Consider the following 20,103-nt stretch of genomic DNA (forward strand, 5'->3'; position numbering starts at 1 on the left):
AGCCTAAGTTGAGAACCACTCGTAAACGCTCTCCTGGTTAATGTCAGTGAAATCCTTTGTCTAGCCTCAGCCGTGGCATGGTTCCTGACTTCCCACAGTGTGAGAAAGGCTGTCCTTGGCATTAAGAGGCTCTGTACTTGCTGGAAGGAGAAGTAGGTCGAGAAACTAACTTGAGTATAGAAAAGGGCAGCTCTGCAGTATTTACACACTTACAGAGCAGGTAACATTAGCCTGGGAGTAGAGAGATTCATTTATTAATTCACCTGGGAGTTGGCTAGCATGTAATTGTTTGTGCTTCTGAGAGAGCTTAGGGCAAGTTTCCTTTTGGAAATTACACTCTGTGTTTCCATCTCTACATTCCTTGTTGTAGAACTTGATTAAATAAAGGCTAATTTTCCTCTACAACTCCACCTTGTCTCCTATCCTCACATACAACAATTTTTTTTTTTTAGCCAGTTAAATCCTTCCGTTACTGTTCATCTTTTGAAGAGATTCTTTTTCTCTAACAGAAAGATTTTAATGACATGAGAGAAAATTCTTACAATATAATGCTCTAGTCAGGGAATACCCTTGAAATATCAAATACTTAATATCACTGCCCATTGGTAGCTTTTCACATATTCCAAATTAAAGTGTGCATATGTTAGGATTATAAGTGGGAATACAAGCATTTAGTTGCCCTAAGAGAGTCAATATTAGGCTTTTACATTTTTTTTCTTTTTAACTGAAATTTGGGAGAATTTCATAAGAAAGAATACAATCTTAACAGTTTACTTCAAGGAGCCCCACATGTTGATAAAACAGTTCTCAATCTGCAGGTTTTCCTGCTGAAAAAGGAAAAATAAATAGAACCAATGTTGGTTTTATAATTTCACCACTGTCTACCCTTGCTGAAAGCTGCAATTCCATTTTTTGCAGACAGAAAGCAATTTTTATTTTATTTGCAAGTGGCAGCTCCAGATTTGACAATCATTTGTGTTGGGGGTGTGTCTTTTATCCACACAGCAGGGAACAGAAGTCCTGTGAGGTCTGCTCTGTTTAAGAGAATCACTTTCTAGGCACAGTAGTTCAGAGTCTCCATCTTTGGGTCTCAGAGAAGCAGCAAGGGTCACCTGGGGACTGGTTAGGAATGCAACTTCCAGATCCCTACACAGGCCCACTTAGTCAGATGCCTGTTGAGAGGCGCTGGGCCTGAAAACAGATTTGACAAACTACACAGGTGACTCATCCCTGCTGTGATCTGGGAACCATTGTTCCTTTCAGTGCATTTCTGGTGGTTGCTCCACAATGAGCTGCCAAAATTCAATGAGGGGGTAGGCGGCGCATTTTCCAATGGTAGCACCATCGAACCATCTGGTTTGTTTGCTTTGGCGTAGCAGCCATCTCTGCTATGGCAGCTTCCGTTGTTAGTGTGTTAACTGTTGGCCTTGTGATACGTAGTCATAGCAGCTGTAACTTATTTAAGTTCATTACTTACACATCCCTGGGGATGTAGAGCACCTTACTGACAGAGCTGAAGCCCTGCCTCAGGACAACCTCTAGCCCTGATGGCCAAACATTAGATATAATGACAACAATGCGACTGATGCCTTTACACAGTGTTATGGAATCCTCTGCTCATTAACCCAGCATTCTCTTCTCGGCTAATATTGAGGATCATTCTACGCCCACTCATGTTCAAAGTTAAGCTGAGGAAGTGTTTTTTTTTTTCTCATCTCCGTCGATGCTTGTTAGGATGCATTTCTATGTTCCAACCTTGATCCGGAGCCCAGAAGCCCTCTTTTAACGAGCTCACCAGGTGAGCCACGCTGTTCCATGAAGGCAGGGTGACTGGTGTGCCGTTTTCTCATTTTCTCTGCACTCTGCACAGCTCCTCAGATACAGCAATGCTCTCCACGAAGTCTGCTGAATGAATGAATGAACATTCACTCCACAGAATGAGCAGACAGAAGAATGAGGGGGAGAATGGAGAGGTGAGTGGGTTTCAAGAACGTCTGGTCTTTCAGCTAAGGCAGAGGCTTTCAAGCTGTTGGGCGTGTTGTGTCAGTCTTCATTAACGTCATCTCCTTTCCAGGGAAAAGAAGAGTGCATGAGTGGATATTAGTTTCAGGTATGTGGATTCCCAACAAAAACATTGACCCAAGGCTAGTTTCATTCTTTCCTAATTCCAATGTGTTGTTGCATGTATCTATTCCAAAGACCTTAGCTTCATGATTACTGGACTGAGGGTGTAATTCAGAGTATTCTAACAAATACTACCCAGACCACTATGTAATTTGGATAAGAATCTTCCAGAAAAATAAATAGACTCCAAAGCCTTATGTGCTCTCTCTTTCTCTCTTACTCTCTCTGCCTCTTTCTCTCTCTCTCTCCCTTTGCTGTCAAAGGAAAGAATTCAGTTTAAGGATATGCTTTAAGCACAACATTGTTTAATCATATTTAGCAAGCAAAACCTGCATTCTAAAAAGATAATTCTAAAAAGTGGCCGGCTTAGAAGCTTGGGAAGGGACAAGCCAGTGGCTTTTGTGCTATGGATTTTTAAGGGTTTTGTTTTGTTTTATTTTGTTTTTTGAGACAGGGTTTCTCTAGGTAACCTGGCTGTCCTGGAATCAATTTGTAGAGCAGGATGATCTGAAACTCACAGAGACCCACCTACCTCTGCCTCCCTGAGTGCTGGGATTACAGGCATGTGCCACCTTCTGCAGCGATTTTTAAGTTTTCAATAAATATTTACAATCTGAGTGACATATTCATGGAGCAGGGCAATCCTTTCACTCTTCAAATTATGGCAGACTGAATTTTTCTTATAGAGTACTTCTTGTGGTTCTTTAGAAAAATCCCACAAGGGGTCCACAGTGCGAGTAGTAGGGTGATGCCATCAGGTCATCTGGGGTTGCCGATTCCTCCATTGGGTGCAATTGTATAGCAACTGGGGAGGTAAAAAACAACCTCTTACCAGCCTCTGTGGCATTTCATCACACAGGGCTCTTCTGACAGGAGGCATAGCTACTGAGATCCGCCAGTTTTGCTTGCTTGCGAGAGTGCTTTTCTTAGTTACTGTTCTATTCCTGTGATGAAACACCACGACCAAGGCAATTTTTAGAAGAAAGCACCTGAACAGGGGGCTTGCTCGCAGTCCCAGAGGGTGAGTCCATGACCATCACAGTGGGGAGCTAGGTGACAGGCAGGTATGACACTGAAGCAGTAGCTGAGGGCACCTATAGAATCTGTAAGTTGTAGGCAGTGGTGGGGGAGGGGAGACTGAGCCAGGCCTGGCTTTTGAAACCTCAAAACCTACCCCAATGGCATGCCTTCTCCAACAAGGCTATAATTCCCCCTACAAGGCCACATCTTCTAATTTTTTCCTAGTGGTTCCACTAAACAAAGTGGGGACCACACATCCAAACATGTGCCTGCGGAGGCCATTTTTATTTAAACCATACTGTCCAAGGTCCATTACTGGTATCATGAGCTTCAGCTGAGACATCCTTGATGCCCCCAGGTTTAAGATACTCTCTTTAAAACTGAGGTTAATAATGAAAGCTGGAGTTAGGGTTTTACAACAGCTTTTGAGATGTACAAACAAGAACAGGATTTGAGCTGTCTGTAAGGCTCCCTTTTCCCAGCTCCACCATTCCTGTCCATCTTTTGTCTATGAGTGAGATATTTGGGATTTTCCATTTCACTGCACTTCTTCATTTTTCCTTATGTGTAATTAAAATGGTTGGCAGTCCTTGACATGGCGTGGTTATGGGTGGAGAGTCCGAAAACATCCTCAGAAGAGAGTTGTTAGATAAATGCACATAGTCTTTCTTGCTCTAAAATGTCCATGTGACCTGGGGATGGACGAGGGGGAGGAGCAATGGGTTCCTTTGTGGTTTCATGCAACAGAAGCATTAGTGTTTTCTTCATTGATACAAATCTTCTTTTCTAAAGCCAACCTCTATCTGCTAAAAGATAACAGTGACCTTTCCTTGAGTCTTGACAAATAAATAAAGGACACAAGAGGATAGGGTTGCCTTTTCTGATTCAGTGCCCTGGCCTGAGTATGTGGTGCTAAGTCTCTGTCTACTGGTGGAGATGAATGGAACCCAAGGAGATAACACATCAAATTCAGCAACAGATGGACGGGAGTTCTCAAGCTCTTGTTCCCCAAACCTGCAGGCACCTTCCTAAAGTGAAAGGAAGCAGAATTATCCACAGTGTCATGGTGCAAAATGAGGGTTATTATTTTTCCTATAATCACCACGGATCATCATACATGCACATTCAAGTTTCACCAAAGTAACACACATAAGAAATTTAAAGAAGAGAGTTCTAACAAGCTCATAGGAAAGTCCTCTGCCCTGTTCCTAAACAGTCTAACTCCCCACAATCACTTTCTTCAATTATACTTATTGGGTTTATTGTTATTGTTGTTGTTGAGGATGGTGATGATGATGTTGTTGTCCTTTATGTTTCAACTGTTTCAGTTTTTTTAAATTAGTCATAGAACCTCCTATTTTTTCTCATTTTTCTAGTTACTACCAACATCTGCTTCTTTAGAATCCTGACACCAGCCACCCATTGCCTAGCAAATTTGCACCAACTATTCTGTGAACATGCATTATTTGTTTTGCAAGCATTTTCTATTTAGGATTAACAACTGCCCTGTATTTTTAAGTGTGTGTGCGTGTGCATGTGTGTGTGTGTGTGTGTGTGTGTGTGTGTGTGTGTGTGTGCGCGCGCGCGCACGCATTAAAATTTCTTTTTAGTTATATGTCTGGGGTGAATGTGTGTGTGTAACCATGCTTGTCAGTATTTGCTAAGTCTGTAAGAAGGTTTCAGGTTTCCTAGACATGTGTTATAGGTTGCTATGAACCACCTGATACGGATACTGGCACTAGACCTTCTGTCCTCTGGAAGAGTGACAAGCCTCTTAAAGGCAGAGCCATCTCTCTAGCCCAAGTGTGTTCATTCTCCTATGTATCCAAAGCAGTTTTATGTCTCCAAATTTTTTAGAGCTCTTCAATAGTTGAAAAATCCCCTTCTATCCAAATCTCTAAAACACCTCTGTCTTCATGTTTGAAACCATTCTCCGTCTGTCCACCTCAGCCAGGTGGACTTGATGCTTCTCTGGTCTCCTGCATATTGCAATTTCAGGTTCTCTGGGACACATCCCTGTATTTCTTTCTCTGTTTCCAAAATAATGTGGCATTTTCTTACTTGGCTGAGCTCATTCGCATTTTCTCTCTTCTTCTAAAGCTTTGCTATTCCTGGTGTCACCTGTTGGCCAGCAGTGTTGGCATCATGTGGGAGTTTGTGAGAACTGAAGCCCCACCTGCAACCCTCTGGATGATAATTTGTAGTTAAGCATGATCCTTGGTGATTTTTTACACTTGAAAAATTAAATAGCAGGATTCAAAGCTATTTAAGATATATAAAGAGTAGTAGTAGATATTGCTATTATCCTGACGCACAGGAAGATGATGAAAAACAATCAAAGAACTTTGATGTTAGCTACATCTCTATGCATTACAATTACCGGAGTCCCATCTTAATTTACCTTTACTGTCATGATACTGAAACCAAACACCTGAAATAGTTAACTAAAAGGAGGAGGGTTCCTCATAGTTTTGGAAGTTGCAGTCCTGGTTTCTTGGCACCATTGCTTTTGAGTTGGTGGTGAGATGCCAAATCCTAATCGGAGCATGGGTCACAAGAAGTTGTTCATCTATGACAGCCAGGAATGGGAGGAGAGAGAAAGTGCGACATTTCACCAAGTCTTCTTGGAAGTGAGGGCCTCAGTGACTCCTCCCACTGTACCCTACCTCCTAAAGCTCTCACCATTTCTCCTGCTGCTGTTCCCATCAATAGTGCGGTGTCTGGAGCAAACTATGAAGCAAAGCAAACCCTTTCTTTCTCACATTGCTATTGTAAGACATCCTGTTGAAACAATGCGTCTAGTAACTCATACATGGTCAACCAGGTCTTTATTTAATCATGGGTCTTTGGAGAACATCTTAGCAGCACTAGCCTCTGTTTTTCCTGTTTTTCCTTTGCATTATTTTCCTTCCCCAGAGAATTTCATAACTTTATTTTCAAAGTCTATAATGATTACTTTATTTAAGTTATATTTAATTCACAATTCAATTTCTTTGTTTATTTCATTTTGCACCTCTACCCTCGTTCTCTTTCTTTCTACTTTGATTTGGTATCTATCCTTTGGCACAGCACAAAGGTTCTTGTACCCACAGAAACCAGGAATTTTAAGCATGAAGGATTGTCTTTCCAGTTTGAAAGATGAAAAACCCAGTCCTCCATCAGGAACTCTTGGGATTGGGAGTGATTAATAACCTAGTGGGCCAGGCTATACCAAGCTCCCACAACCAGGCCCAGAGGTGGCTAATAGCCCAAAGGATCTCCATGATATCTGTCTTACCAAGACCAATCCAGAGCTTTCCAGAGGCCCTTCTGCTAGCACAGGTTGAATTTCCATGTAATTATGTTTCCTTGTGCACCAGGGGGTGTATTATACCAGGAAACTTTCCCCCCAAATTACACTGTGTTTAAGTTTGTTGGGAATAAACTGCCTGAGATCAGACTCCCTGAAGTCTTGATCCAGGTTGAGGATGCCAATCTGAACCAATTTTCACTCTCACCCCTTGGCAATTTCTTTTCATGCTGTGACTACCTGCAGGGTCCCTTTCAGGTATCTTTCTATTCTCAGTAAACATTAATCATAATATTTTAGGGTGTGTTCCTGCATGCATCGGTGTCATTATTTTTTTCTCAAGCTCCTTTTTTTTTCTTTTTCTTTTTTTTTTTTAATCCTCAAATCAGTGGCTTTCTTCAAAGTTCTGGAGTCACATAATCCACACTTTTCATAGTAAAGTTGTTTTTTATTAAACAGCAGGGCCCAAAGCCTGGGTGGAATGCCTGTGTAGAAGTGGACAGACTCTTGAATTCTGGGCAGCACTGAAAGACAGTGGAGTAATGAGTTGTTCTTTTTTATTAGGGGGAGGGTGTCATATCAGTGTATAGAGGAAGAGCTCTGCCCAAGGCTATTCTGTGGAGTGTCTTAAACCCTCATATGAGAGAAATGGGATTAGGTAGAAGAATATATGCCTGACAGGATTCTGGTTCCAAAATGAAGAAAGATCTGGAGGTCATTTCTACAGGTATTTTTCAATTAATCTCAATCTTTGAGGTTTCAAATGTCATTCCTAATATTTTCTGTATAGATGCACATAACAGGCTGTTCCACCCTATTTATCCTGAGAATAATTACCCCTGCTTCTGAGTCGGGTGGGGCTTTAGGAGAGCTATCCCAGTGCTCAACACTTGGGAAGGTGGCTGATGGGTTTCTCAATAATGAGACTTTCAGCTTTTGAGTTTGTCCTCAACCTAGCCCATCATCTCTGCTGCTGCAACATGTGGTATTTCCGGTAGGTGAGTAGGTTTCAGGGTAGTTTACAGAAATGCTGCTTTTTGACTTTCCTCTTTTATGGGAGCTGAGGTGTTGTAAGTCCTTTCGCTCTGGACTGGGCTCAACTGGCCAGTTAATGTGTTCTGTCTTTACAACCAGGCAGCTGCAGTGAAAGTTACACTTTTAATACCCACTGGAATCATTTGGTAGGTTTTGGAGAGATGGAAGATAAATGCATGTGGTTAGTTTGCTGTATGGAATGCCTTACAGTCAGTTGCAATAGGATCTTTATTAACACCTATTATTCATCCACACATTTAGAAATGATGTTACTGAAGGGTTCTTACTAAATACAGGAGAGCTCACTGATACAGAAGTTCAGAATTTTTGGTTTATTTATTTATTTTAAGTGAAAGGCACTTAAAGAGAAAAGGGAAGGAAACAGGAGCCCCGTTTTACAATCGCAAAACTGCTGGTTAAGGTGACTTTACAAGAAAAGCAGGATCTTCCTGTCAGCAAGGAGAAGAATGGACCAGAAGCCGACTTCATTTTTTTTTCTCCCCCCAAATCTTCCAAATGTAATGATTCCTGTCAAGTAAATTTAAAAAATGTTAAGAACAGATTGTTCTGCAAGTAACAATGGTATAGAAAGGGAGAGAAACTGTGTCAACACCTTTGTCATAACAAAAATAGCGGTTATTCCTCAACTAAGGTTGTTAGGTTTAACAAACAAAAATGTACATGCCTAGTTAAATTTGAATTTTTCTTTAAAAAATATTTTATTAATTTATTCATATTACATCTCAATTGTTATCCCATCCCTTGTATCCTTCCATTCCTCCCTCCCTCCCATTTCCCCTTACTCCCCTCCCCTATGACTGTGACTGAGGGGGACCTCCTGCCCCTGTATCTGCTCATAGGATATCAAGTTTCTTCTTGGTGAATTTTTCATAAATAATCAATAATATCTTAACTCGCATCTTACATCAACAAGTTGATTATTTTCCATAAAGTGAATTTAATTGAGTAGCTAATGTTTTTCTGTGGTTACTTGACTATAGATTCTCTCTAGTCCCCAGCACCCAGATTGACACTGTCTCTCCTTTTCACACATGCTAGAGACTTGTTCCTAGAATAGGTGACCCAGAACCGTTCATCAGGTCCCAAGCAGCCCCTTTTGAGAAATCAGAACAGATGGAAAGTCTCTATGTGGGGTGCAAAACCCGACTCCCACCACACCTGGTCTGCCTCCCACAAGGGAATGGAAAGAGTCTTAGAAGTTTGGATAGGGGAGTGTCCTGGGTATACTCTGGGCCCATTCATTGAAGTCATTGGCCAGGAAAAAGCCTTCACCCACCGTGAAGCTCCTCCAGGGCACACAGCATTTCTAAGAGCTTTTAAATAACTCATTCTTTAGATATTAACCATCAGCTAAGAAATGGCTAAGGTGGTAAAGGAAACTATTCATACAAAGGACAGAGATCAAAACAGAAAATATTAAAAAGGGAAATTGAAAGAGAGAGAGGCAATGAAAGGATCAGAAGAATCTTAAGAAATGTGCTGTCTTCTTGGGCATGAGACTCAATTTATTGATCCTTAAAATATGAGGGAGATGAGGTATAATAAAGCTTCTGAGGCCACAAGTGCTTGGAAATTAAAAGTATAAGAACAGATATAAAGAATTTATCTTATCCTTGGAGATTAAATCTAAAGAGATACCACAAAGAGTACAAAATAGTTATGAAAAAATATGAGAAATGATTTTTTAAAAAAAATCACATATCTCCCATGAGGTAGCAGAAAAGGGAATGGAATCAAGGAAATAGTAAAAAAAATGAATAAATAAAAAGGTAAGTTAAATTCCCAGAACTAAAGAAGGCAAACTTTCTGACTAAATGGATACAACAAAAATCATGGATGAGGATTTAAAAGCAAAACAGAAACAACCACACAAAACAAAAGAACCATTTTTTGTGATAGTTTTAATTCTCAATTTGACAACTAGCATGCCCTGGGGAAAGAGTCTCTAGGAGCCATTGTTTAAATCAGATTCACCTGCCAGCAAATCTGGAGGGATTATATATTTTAAAAATATTTTTATTTTGGGATTGAAGAGATGACTTGCTGGTTAAAAGCACGTGCCGCTCTTGCAAAGAACACATGTGTGTTTAGTTTCCTGTACTCGCTCACAACCATCCATGACTTCAGTTCTGGGTGATTCAACACTCTCTTCTGCCCTCTGAGGGCATGAGGCATGCAGGTGTGCACAGACACACACGCAGGAAAAAAAGATCCATTGTTTCAAATGTGTCACAAAGATCTAATTTTATTCCTATGCATGCCTGGGTGCATGCTGCATGTGTGAAGGTAACCCTGGGAGGCAGAGGGGGCTTTGCAGGAGTTATAGGTAGTTTTGCATTCCCTGACATGTGTGTTAGAGGGGGCTTTGCAGGAGTTATAGGTAGTTTTGCATTCCCTGACATGTGTGCTAGGAGCTAGACTCAGGTCTTCCGGAAGAACAGCAAGCTTTCCTAATGGTTGAGCCACCTCCCCAACCACTCTGAAAAATAACCTCTATCTTTTGCCCTCACAGATGTAGGAAGACACAGCTTGAAAGTGGGTAGCATGATTAGGGATCCTGGGGTGTATAAAAGTAGAGAAATCTAGTTGAGAACCAAGCATACATAAACAGAGTCTCTCTGTGTACTTGCCAGTGGGTGTGAATAGCTGCTTTAAGTGCCTGCTTCTGTGACTTCCCTGAGTCACTGTGACTTCCCTGAGTGGCAGACTGTATCGAACCTAAAACTGTGGGCTGAGATGAGCCCCTTTCCTACTAAGTTTCTTTATTGGTCAGGGTATTTTTTTAATAGTAACAGAAGCAAAACCAGGACACATGTCCAAACATGAGTTTCAAAACCTTTGCATAAAGGGCTCTGATAGTCTCTAAATAGAAATCAAAACAAAAAACATAAAAACCACAGACATGAGAATCAGAAGTTATACCCCTCACCATCAACATTAGACGACATAATGAAGATACAGGAAGGCTTTGACAGTGCCAAGGAAATGGGGTTCACAACCTAGAATTGTCCTGTTTATTTATGTATGTATGGTATATGCATAAGTGTGCACATGTGTGCACCAAGTATGCCTGCCTGTGTGTACATGTGCGGAGGATAGAGGTTGACTTTGGACGTCTTTCCCTACAGCTCTGCACCATACCTTCCCTGAGACAGGCTCTCACACTGAACCGTATGCTTGCCATTTTGGCTTACATTGCCTGGCCAGCAAGTTCTTCAGTTATATGTCGCTGTGCACCCATGCAGCAGTGGAGTTCTAGATACGGGACCCCATGCTCAGCCTTGGGGGATACAAAGCCAAATCCTGATGCTTGTACAACAAGTGCTTCTTCCACTGAGCCTTCTTCTCAGCCTTAAACCTAGAATTTCTAGAGCTAACTTATGAAGTAAGTAAGTATGAGGTAAAAAATGTGTGTTCAGATGTGTGGCTACTCACTAATCCACCTTCTGGGCATGCTCTGCCAGGAGTTTCTAAAAATATATTCAAGAGAATGTAATAGCAAATTAAATATATCATGAAATTATACCCCAAAAACTCAGATGAAGAAAACACCACTTTGATGCCACATAATTTGGAGACAGCTGCAGAGTAGGCCTGGCAAACACCAATCCCAACCCAGGAAGAGAAATCCAGATGAATATCCTCAAAAGCAGAATTAATGATATTGAGAAGGGGTTTATAATGCAGAGTGTTTAGATGTAAATAAACGTTAGGTTTCCGGGGAATGGAGGGAGGAGTTGGAGAGACAGAGGGTGTAGTTATCAACATTAGGCATAATAAATGGGTCCAAGCCAGACGTGGTGTCATTATCAGCACTGAGGAGGATGAGGCAGGAGGAGCAAAAAGTAAAGAACAGACTGGGGTCCATAACCAGACCCTACCTCAACAAACAGGTAAGCAAGCAGGAAAGGTTCAGGAAAGCACGTATTTGCAAAAGGAAAGATAAGTTTAGCTCAAAAGTGCATAAAACTTAGCAATTGTTTTAAGATGTATCTTTATTTTATGTGTATGTGTTATTTTCCTGCGTATGTGCACTCTGTGTGTTTCTATATTTTTAGAAGCCAGAAATGGATGGCCAATCACTTGAGACTATAGTTAGAGATGGTTGTGAGCAGTCATGTAGGGACTGGTGATTGAATCCTGTCCTCTGCAAGAGCCACAAGTGCTCTTAACCTCCCCCACTCACTGAGCCATCTTTGAAGCCCCAATATATTTTTTTTACTGAAAATAATAAATGATTGTAGGAGAAGTTGTGAGGATAAGGGCTTTCAGAGCTTCTAGGTGTTATTTCACAAGCAGATGCAGCAGTCTGCCTCTAGGTTGCTTAACAACCTCTGACATCATCACCTGCTGCCAAATGTGTAGCAGAAGCCCTTCAGCTGTGTGCAGCAGATATATAAAAGGGCCAACATGCCACCTTCTCTCTCTCTCTCTCTCTCTCTCTCTCTCTCTCTCTCTCTCTCTCTCTGTGTGTGTGTGTGTGTGTCTCTCTCTCTCTCTCTGTCTCTGTCTCTCTCTCTGTCTCTCTCTCTCTGTCTCTCTCTCTCTTTCTTTCTCTCTCTCTCTTCCTCAGCTTCTTCCTCTCTGTTTCCCTAAGGAGTGCCCCCCCTTTGTCCCTCTCTGTCTATCAGTGTCTCTCTGTCTCTGTCTTTCTCTACTCTCATGGCCCACTCAGATCATAACTCCTTTCCCCTTTCCTTCCCCCAAATACATTTCTCCATATCACATCTGTTGCATCTCTCTCTATATTTTTAATGATTATACTAAGAATGTTTATATCTCTGTTGGAACACATGTGTTTAAGGATCAGCAGGAAAGCAATTACCTTGTTGCTAAGTACAAAGACCTCTATAAAAATTTTTAAGCATATTTTAATGCTTAAAAGAGGAACAGTCAAGTTTTATTTTTTTTTCTGGATATACTGAAACTAATACTGGAAAAACACCTCTAAATGCTAAAAAAAAAAAAAATTAGTGTTTGTGCTGGGGAAATATGGGATAGGGAGTCTGTTTTAAAGGTATGCTCTGTTGATAGCAACTTGATATTTCATCTGTGTGCATGACACACTTTGCACACACACACACACACACACATCTGATAAACTGTGTGAAAATATTCACACACATGTACTTCAATTTGATATTTCCCATGTCTAGAATACTATTGAGGTATGCCCAATTTCTTCCTAAATCTGATTATTATTACTCTCAACTTCCACAGCACCAGGAGCCCTCATTATCTTGTTTTCTTTTTTAAAATTTATTTATTCACTTTGCCTATCTATCATAATCCCCTCTCTCTTCTCCCCTGGGTCCTACCCTACAACACTCAGAAAAGGGAAGTCCTTACTAACCCTCCCTGGCACATCAAGTCACACCAGGATTAAGCGAATCCTTTTACACTGAGGCCTGACAAGGCAGCCCAGCTGGGGGAAAAATGACCCAAACGCAGGCCACAGAGTCCATGTCAGAGACAGATCCTGCTCTAGTTGCTAAGGGACCCTCATGAAGACCAAGCTGTTCATCAGCTACATATATTTAGGGGATGTAGGTCCAGTCCACGCATTCTTTTTGGTGGGTAGTTCAGTCTCCGTGAGTCCCCAAGGGCCTAGGTTAGTTGACTCTACTCTGTTACTCTTCTTGTGGAGTTCTTATCCCCTTAGGGTCCCTCTATCTTCCACCAACTTGTCCGCAAGATTTCCCAAGCTCTGCTAATGTTTGGATGTTGATCTCTGCATCTGTTTTTATCTGTTGCTGACTGGAGCCTCTCAGAGAACAGTTATAAGTGAATATTAGGCATGTAGTACGAGATAACCATCCTAAAATCCACAGGCCCAAAGAAGCTTAGTAACAAGGAGGGCTCAAGAGAGGGTGCTTGAATCTCCCTCAGAAGAGGAAATCAGATAGACATCAGATGAGGATGAAGAGAGAGAACTGGGTGGGAGAATGGGCGGGAAGAGGAAAGAGGGTGGGGACCAGGTGCTGGGAGAGCAGGGGTGGGAGATGAGACGCCTGGGGTAGAGAAGGGAAACCAAATGGGGAGACATTTCTGGGTCAACTTGGAGACCCAAGGGGGGTAGGCCCCTGGGAGGATACGGGGGTAACTCTAGCTGAAACTCCTAGCAATAGGGTATGGAGACTGAAATGGCCACCTACACTATTCAGGCAGGACTTCCAGTGGAGGAAGGGGGACACCAACCCACTCACAAAACCTTCGACCACAAATTTACTCTGCCTACAATGTATGCAGGGATAAAGATGGAAAAGATATCGAGGGAAGGGCCAAACAATGGCTGGTCCAACTTGAGACCCACCTCATGGGAGAGAGTAAACCCCTGACACAATTAACAATAATCTGCTATGCTCACTGTCTTATTTTTCTGTCTTTCTTCAGTCTAGTTAGTTAGACTTTCCATTCAATAAGATACATACCCCACTTCCCATTTCTCTCTTGTCTCACACAGCAAGACAACACTGCTAAAACCTCTGCTGTGCTTGCTCAGTCCATCTTATGACCTTACTGTTCTTATTTTTCCACGAAGATCTTTCTGAATCTCAACAGGCTAAAAAGCCAGAGAGGTACACATGCAGTAGGCTTCATATGAGTGAGGTAGTGTAATACTTTCCATGTGTAAATTCATGCTAGTTAGTTCAAGACTAAATATATCCAGATCTTCAAACCCATTACCAAGGTTCAGATAGCAGAAACAATAAGAAAAATGTCCCAAGAGGTGCTCTCTCTTTTAGTGACCAGCCTCATCCATGAGATTCATGAATCTGGTCACAGGTTCAAACATCAAAACAATACTGATAACAAAAGCTATTTTACTAGAAGAATAGTGAGTGTGAATGGGTATTATTAGCATCTTTAAAATATCAAGAGATGAGTTAAATCAAGAGTTTATGTGCAAAATACTGCGCTTTAGAAGTGTGGGGAGTCTATTGTTTCTTTGGTAAGCTAGGTTAAAAGAATTTGAAAGAAATGTCACGTTACACAGCAGACAATGAACATTATGGCACATGTTAGGTTAAGCAATAAAAATGTATTATATAGCTCCCAAGCTGATCTGTAATGGGTTATTTGTGAAATTCAGATATCAGTGTTTTTAAAAAAAACAGTAATAATAATAAAATAACAGTACTTATTGAGTGAGATTGACTATTCTTGTTATTTTATAATATTTTGTTTAATTATAGAACAAAACACAATCTAATTATGACTCTACACTTGACATATGAGAAACATAAATCTGTTGTAAATTAAGGATTGGTATTACATTTTAGCTAGTCCCGAAATATACTTTTAAAAAGAGCTTTGGCTTCCTGTAATTGCTGGCTCAGGGGCAAATGATGGATCCAGTTCCGGTTTGGGGCTGTCTCAGTGTTTATCAAGGTAGAAACTGATATACAGAGGCCAAGGCCATACACCGCTTAGCCCATAACAGTCTCTAAGTAGATAATGTTTTAAACTCACTTTTTATTTTGAAGAGAGGAAACTATGTAGTACATGCTGGCCTCAAAATTGCGATCTTCCTCCTGCATCTCAAAGTGTTAAGACTACAGGTCAGTGCCACCACACCCAGCTTAACATCTCACCTTAGTTCTTAAAGGAGTCAGATTTGAAGAGGAAAAACAAAGGCCACCCAGAGCATCGTGGACAAAAGACATGGAATGGGGGTATCTTGGAATGAGGTTTTATTACATATTAATAATTTAATTAAATAAGTACCATTCAGAGGAAAATGTCTCAAAAGAGTGCATCAAACCTCAGACGGTAATCCCACCTCATAATTTCTTGGTGGCCCCATCTCCTCTGTGCATCTTTCTTCATTTGGGAAGAAGGCTATGTATACAGCTAAAGTGGCTTTTTATCCACAATTGCCTTTCACTGTTTAACTGTTTCTGAACTACACAATCAGTTCAAAATGGTTGCGGAAGTACAGCTGTGGCCAATGAATGTATTTCATTTGTTGTGTCACTAAATTGTGATAAAACACTACTGCTAAAAAGAAAAGAAAGAAGTCAAAACTACATGAAAAATTATATCCAGAAAAGTAACACAGTTGGTTTTTTTTCCCTTGTCTCACTCCCTCCTGACCCCTACCTACTCCATGATGCTCATGGGTAACCAGTTTGTCATGGTTTGGATCTTGGATGCCCCAAGAGCTTAGGAGATGAAGAATTGGTCCCCAGTTTATGGCCCTTTGGGAAGATGGTGGGTACTGAAGATCTAGTCAGCAGACATGATCCTGGAGGTTGTGCCTTTGAAGGTACATTGGGAGCAGATGTCTTTTTAAATCAATCAATCAATCAATCAATCAATCAATTAATTAATTTGCTTTTAATCCCAATAGCAGCCCTCTGCCTCCTCTCCTCCTCGTCCCTCCCTCCATCCCTCTATCCATCCCTCTCTCTCACTTCCCCCTTCCCTCTCCCCTACTCCTCAGAAAATGAGGATCTCCCCACCTATTCATCCCATCACCTCAAGTCGCATCAGGACTGAATATATCCTCTTCCCAGATGGCCTAGCAAGGGAGCCCTGCCAGGGGCAAGTGATACAAAAAGGAGGCAACAGAGTCCTTGTCAGAGACAACGCCTTCTCCCCTTACTAGGGGATCCACATAAAAACTGAGCTGCCAATTGGGTATATATGTGTAGGGGTCCTATGTCTAGTCCATACATAAGACTAGACATCTTTACTTCGTCTTTGCTACCTCCTGGCCACCATGGGTGATCTGGCCTATGTCACTGAGTACTTCCTTCATGATGCCCTGCCTCACAGCAGACCCAGCATGACAGAACCAAGGCTCATAGGACAAACTTTGGAAACAGTGAGCCAAAATAATTCTGTCCTTTAAGTTGATTTTCTCAGGTGTACCATCAGAGCTGTGAAAAATCAAACTAGCTATTCTTGCACTTTTGTCTTAATCATTACTTTTTATTTCCCCCCAAAACATGCATTTGCTATTTTTATTTAATAATATATTATTTTATTTTACACAGAACTTCCACGGTCTTTTCTTTCCTTTTTATGCTTATTTATTTATTATTATTTATACAATATTTGGCCTGCATGTGAGCCAGCTGCCAGAAGAAGACACCTGATCTCATTATAGATGGTCATGAGCCACCATATTGCTGCTGGCAATTAAACTCAGGACCTTTGGAAGAACAGCTAATGCTCTTAGCCTCTGAACCACCTCTCCAGCCCCTTGTTTATTTTCTAAAGCTACAAGTATGTCCCTAGCAACACAAACACAAGCTTACTCAAGTTTCTATGATTGAGTGTATAAGCGGTTACTAATTATTTTGTAATTAAGAAATAACAGTTCAATGGATAATCTTGGGTGTATTGTATAATACAAATTGTGAAATGTGGCTATTTATTTTTTAAAAATGCACTTTCAGTATCTTAGGGATGAAGAAGTCTAGTCCCTAGGAGACAATGATGATTATGATGATATATATATATATATATATATATATATATATATATATATATATATATATATATAGTTTTGACAGCCTCATCAGAGAGACTAACAATCAAATTCAATGCCAATACTTTTGTTATTTTGATATATGAGAAATGATACCCTTTTAATTTGTAGGTTTTAAATTCTGTTTCCCTCTATATTTTTATATTTTAAAGTATGTGTGTTATACTAAAAGTTTCATATGCTTTATTATTTTGAGAATTTCATATATATTGTTATTCTATTTACTCCTACTGCTCATCTTAACTACCCTTAGATCCACCTATAATTTCCTAAGACACTTTTCTCCATAAACTTGATTTCTTTTGAAAAATAAACCGTAGCCTCCAATTTGTGTTGCCCACATACTTCTGGGTGCCCCTAACTACAATTGACAGTCCTCTGTCCAGAAGCCATCATCCGTAGCACCTCAGTTAGTGATGGGCTTTCTCGAATCTCTTCCCTTTCAATGCTACAAGGGTGATTAGATGGATCTTGTTTGGGTTTTGTGCCGGCAACCACAGTGTTGTGAGTCAGTGAGTGCAGTGGTCTGGTCACATCCAGAAGAGGCTGTTTTGTCCTCTTCTTCCCTGACCTCTGGCTCTTACCATTTTTCACCTTTCTTTCAAGATGGTCCCTATACACTCACAGTCTTTAAATAAATTGCTGATGTATTTTGGCCATAGTCAGATAAAGTTAGTTATTTTATTTTAAAGTATCTGACCTAGGTGCATACTGGTGATACCGGCCCTATGGATCCTATACATGCAACAAATATATTCTCATTTGCTGATTGCTTATTGAAAAAAATTTTAAACTATCTTATTATAGATTTTTGTCTTTTTGCCATTAACTTATTGCATACATATTTTGTATAATTTCAATAAAGTTTTATCTTATAACAGATTGTTATAGACGCAACATTTATATCTATTTCATATTTTATACACAATCCATTTGCGTTTTATTCTTTGCAAGGCATGAAAGGTGGATATATTTTTATCATCCTTCAAATACAAATGTAGTTCTCCAAATACCATTTACTTTAATGTCTATTCAGCGACTCAAGGTACCAATATTGTCCTGTGCTAGAATTTTATACAGTAATGTCCGTTGCTAGACTTTTGTTCTATTTGTTTGTTATGACCATATTTTCAGGTGCCTGACAACCTACAGATTGTCCTGCCTGCACCTCTCTATTGCAGTAATGTTACGCATTTTCATCATCATTCTCCTCTGTCCACATTTCTTACTTTTTTGTATTAACTTAATTTTTCATGTTGCTTTTCATATGGGCTTTATTATCAACTTGACTAACTCCTCAAAAGCTCACTTTTAAAATTAGGTTTACACTCAATTTATAAATTGACTTAGAAAGAAGGAGCATCTTGAAGGTACTGAACTGCATTATCAAGAAAAAGAGTTGCTCTTTTATTTATTCAGGTAAAGAATATGAAATGCCTTCTGTCTGTTCAGGTTGAGTTTTTTCTCACATGACATTAGAAAGACTGTGTTTCAAGGCCTTATATTTCATTTATATTATGCTTTTTAATAATGCCCTTACAATTTTAATATCCATGGGATCTGCAGTATTGTCTTCTCTCATTTCTGATGTTAGTAAATTGTGTTCTTTTCTCTTTTGTTTCTAGTCTGGCTAAAAGTTTACCTTCTCAATTTATCTTTGAGATAAGAAGTACCAGCTTTGGTTTTCATAGATTTTTCTCTAATGATTTTCTGTTTATATTTGTATTAATTTATCTTCTAATATTATTGTGTCTTATGTTCAATTTAGAATCCATTTTAGGAGGATTTTTTTTGAAGTTATAAACTTAATAAGATCAAATTAAGATCTCTGTTTTTGAGACACCAATCCAACCATTAAACCTTTGACCTACAGTTGAGCCTGCCCGCAGATGGTTCTGGGTTCAGAATCATCCATCATCGAAGAGCTAAAAGAAACTTTATCTAGTAACTGATGAGAGCAGAGTACCACAGCTAAATATTAAGAAGTCCTATGGAGGAAAGGGAGGGAGAATCTGAGTAACCAGAGGAGTCAAGGACCCACCAGAATCAACTGACCTGGACTCATAGGAACTTGCACAGATCAGAGATCCTATAAGGGTCTGACCTAGGTCATCTGCATGTGTGTTATTGCTGAGTAGCTTGGAATTCTTGTTTAATCCTACCAGCTGTCCCTGACTCTTTTGCCCAGGTGTGGGACCCTTTTTTCCTCACTGGGTTGTCTTGTTCAGCCTTGATGTGATGTGATGTGCCTGATCTTATTGTAGCTAATGGCGCAATGTTTGGTTGGTGTTCCTAGGAGGCCTGCTCTTCTCTCAGAGGAGGAGAAAGGGGTGAATCTGGGGGAGAGGGGAGGAAGAAGGGAAGGCTGGAGGAAGGGAGGGAGGGGAAACTGTAATATATGAGAGAAGAATTTTTTAAAAGTATTGATGTTTTGAGTTCCCTTTGTTTACTGAATCTGTAGCATGGGGTCTGAAAAATTGCATAAATTTTCAATCACTTTTGTTTCTAATATTTATAACTCCTTTCTTTCTTTCTTTCTTTCTTTCTTTCTTTCTTTCTTTCTTGTATTCTCAAAATATATACCATGTATTTCATAGTTTCATCATGCTTCTTGGATCTTCTTTTCTGCTTCCTTTTCTCTGGCTATATTTTCATTGCCTCACAGTCTTGAAGATGTCTATTGAAATAGACTTGAGCTCAGAGATTTTTTTTTCATATGAGCTTGTGTTTAGTCCATAATGGGTTCACCAATGATTTATTTCTGTTACAGTAGGCTTGGGAGAAAGTCTTTAGCATTACTCTTTCTACCATTTCTTACAAATTTTATCTCACTGCTTAAATTATCCATCTGTTATTTCATGCATTTTACCATTTACATGAAAACACTTAGTATAATGGTCATATAGTATTTTTAAAATTCTTGGCATGAAAATGTTAACTTTCTTGTCATATACTACTCTGAGTTTTGATGATATTTGTTCTACTTTTCGTCTACTCTTTGGGTAGTCTGTGTAATTATGTTGTTGTTGAAATGTGAGTGTGATGTATTTGGTAATGGAGTAATCCTTCGTGGGACTGTGGTGAGGTGGTACGATGTAAGGGGCCAGGGAGAGTC

The 20,103-nt window shown here is 40.1% G+C and overlaps 1 long non-coding RNA gene across 1 annotated transcript in view; it reads left to right on the forward strand.

Moving 5' to 3' along the window:
• Positions 1 to 1,838: 1,838 nt before the first annotated feature.
• Positions 1,839 to 20,103, forward strand: part of LOC311597467 — a 76,041-nt gene continuing 57,776 nt past the window's right edge. The window contains exons 1-2 of the long non-coding RNA XR_014779247.1: positions 1,839 to 1,973; positions 2,075 to 2,110. This is a non-coding gene — a long non-coding RNA (uncharacterized lncRNA). The remainder of the gene's footprint in view (positions 1,974 to 2,074; positions 2,111 to 20,103) is intronic.

The sequence above is a fragment of the Acomys minous genome (genome assembly GCF_964271855.1).
Source record: "Acomys minous genome assembly, chromosome: 5".
Lineage (NCBI taxonomy): Eukaryota > Metazoa > Chordata > Mammalia > Rodentia > Muridae > Acomys > Acomys minous.